Source organism: Cebus imitator, unplaced genomic scaffold (genome assembly GCF_001604975.1).
Source record: "Cebus imitator isolate Cc_AM_T3 unplaced genomic scaffold, Cebus_imitator-1.0 Scaffold6, whole genome shotgun sequence".
Classification (NCBI taxonomy): Eukaryota; Metazoa; Chordata; class Mammalia; order Primates; family Cebidae; genus Cebus; species Cebus imitator.
In genome coordinates, this window is record NW_016107321.1 from 4,095,175 (window position 1) to 4,097,335 (window position 2,161).

General features: G+C 41.1%; 1 protein-coding gene across 5 annotated transcripts in view; it reads right to left on the reverse strand.

Moving 5' to 3' along the window:
• The window catches only part of MAP3K4 (mitogen-activated protein kinase kinase kinase 4), a 121,613-nt gene that overhangs the window by 40,218 nt on the left and 79,234 nt on the right, over positions 1-2,161 (reverse strand). The window lies entirely within an intron of this gene.

Sequence of the window (2,161 nt, forward strand, 5' to 3'; positions counted from 1 at the left end):
TAATTGACAGCAATGCCAAAACTCAACTCTAAGCCTTTCTAAAACTAACTAGCTGTGAATGTTGGTAAGTCACTTAGCCTAGGCTTCTACTACCACACAGGCACACCAAGGGCACGGAAACTGGCTGGCCAGGAAGGCGTCGTTCACATGCCCAACGCTCCTCACCCTGCTCCCCTGCCATGACAGGAGAAAGGGCCAGCAAAGACAGTTTGGGAAGCAAAGCCTATTCTGTCTTTTAAAACTTCTGGTTTAGTTATCCATAAAGAAAGAGAAATAATAATTTGCTTGTTGCTTTTTCCACAACTTTTCAATGATAAAGACTTTTTTGACATAAGAAATACATAGTAGGCAGCTAGGGTGGCTACTGCCTATAATCCCAGCTTTTTAGGAGGCCAAGGCGGGAAGATCACTGAGCCCAGGAGTTCAAGACCAGCCTGGGCAACACAGTGAGACTCTGACACTACAGAAAAAAATTTTTTTAATTATCCAGGTGTGGTGGCACAGGCCTGTAGTCCCAGTTACTAGTGAGGCTGACACAGGAGGCTCACTTGAGCCCGGGAGGTTGAGACTGCAGGAAGCCGTCAACATACCACTGCATTTTAGTCTAGGTGACACAGCAAAACTCTGTCTCAAAAAAGAAAAGAAATATATAGTATTTCAAAATACAGCTATTTTATGCACTTAGGTCTTTTACACAGAAAATAATTTCTAACTCATTAAAATAATTTCTTGCAATATGCCAGATATTTTGTGTCTCATTCCCAGCCACATTCTTCCCTCTCAATTTCTACTGTAGAGGCTGGCAAGCTCAACATGCGACTTCCCAGCCTCTATGACAACAGTGAGGCCATGCAACAGGTCTGGTCAACAAGAGGCAGGGGAAATCTGCTGGGTGGGGTTGCCAGGAGAGCTCCTATTGCTCTGATAAAAATGTCTAGACTTAGCTGGTAAGGTCTGTTTCCCCTTTTTTTCAGCTTCGAAAGTGAGAGTGGTATCTGCAGGTGCTGCAGCCATCCTTAGGCAGGGCACAGTAAATGTTAAGCAAGGATGAACGCACCCCACCTAAAAGGATACAGTTTTCTTTATTATTTAATTAACCTGTCGCATAATGTAATCATCTAGGCATATACCCTAATGAATCTAACACGTACTTACGACACATTAACACTATTAGACATTATGGAAGACAAAAGGCTTTCAAGTTATAGCCCTTGGCTCATGAAACCTGCAGTATACTTAGGGTAACCTGAGAAAAGAGTCTCTGTTTAAATGTTAAATCATAGTTCTAATTGTAACTGCTAAAAAGAGTTCAAAGACGGTACAGATAAACATAAGCTAAGAGTTAAAACTGTCAGATACAGCTTTCTAGAGAAAAATGGAACTTGAAAGTACACCTTAAATATGCAGATAAAGTAGAAGCATTTCTACCAGGAAAGAAGAATGTGAACAGAGGTTAAAAGCATAGGGCACATTCAACGTACGTGAGAAGACAGCAGGTCCCTTTTTAGGACAAAATAAAAATAGGTCTACTCCTGCCCAATCAAACTATTAACAAGTCCTCAAATGTGCCAGGTTCCTTAACTCACCCATAACTCATCTTTTAAAGATTCAGCTTCCCCATGGGACGTGCCTCCCAGAAAACTTAGCATGCTTCCCTGCTAGCACCTAGCCCTCGGGGGTGTTAGCATCTACCATGCCTAGTCTCGCCAGATGATGAGTTTCTTGTTGATCTTCAACACTCTCGGAACCATGCAAGGTCCCTAGCACGTCCTAGGTGTTATAAAAATGACTGATGACAGATGGCTCAATAAAATAGGACCAGATTTTGATTCTACTTCTAGGACATTCTGCCATAAGATGCACTATTCTACAAGTAAAGAATGAACTATGTTAACATTTGTCCAAAAGTTCCAACTTAAAAACAATTGAGAATTTTTAAAATGTGGAGTATGGAGAAATAAATGTAATCTAATACCAGATGGAAAGACTCTGATTCAAGATCATCACCACCGGCCCCAGGAACACACACACACACAGACTACACTTTGAGGGGTCATTTCTATAATTCATTACCAGAGAAGTTTATCTGAATGTGTACGCCAACGCTGTTTGCAAAACAAGGAAATATAGGCTCACTTTAAAAAAAAAAAAAGAGAAAAGG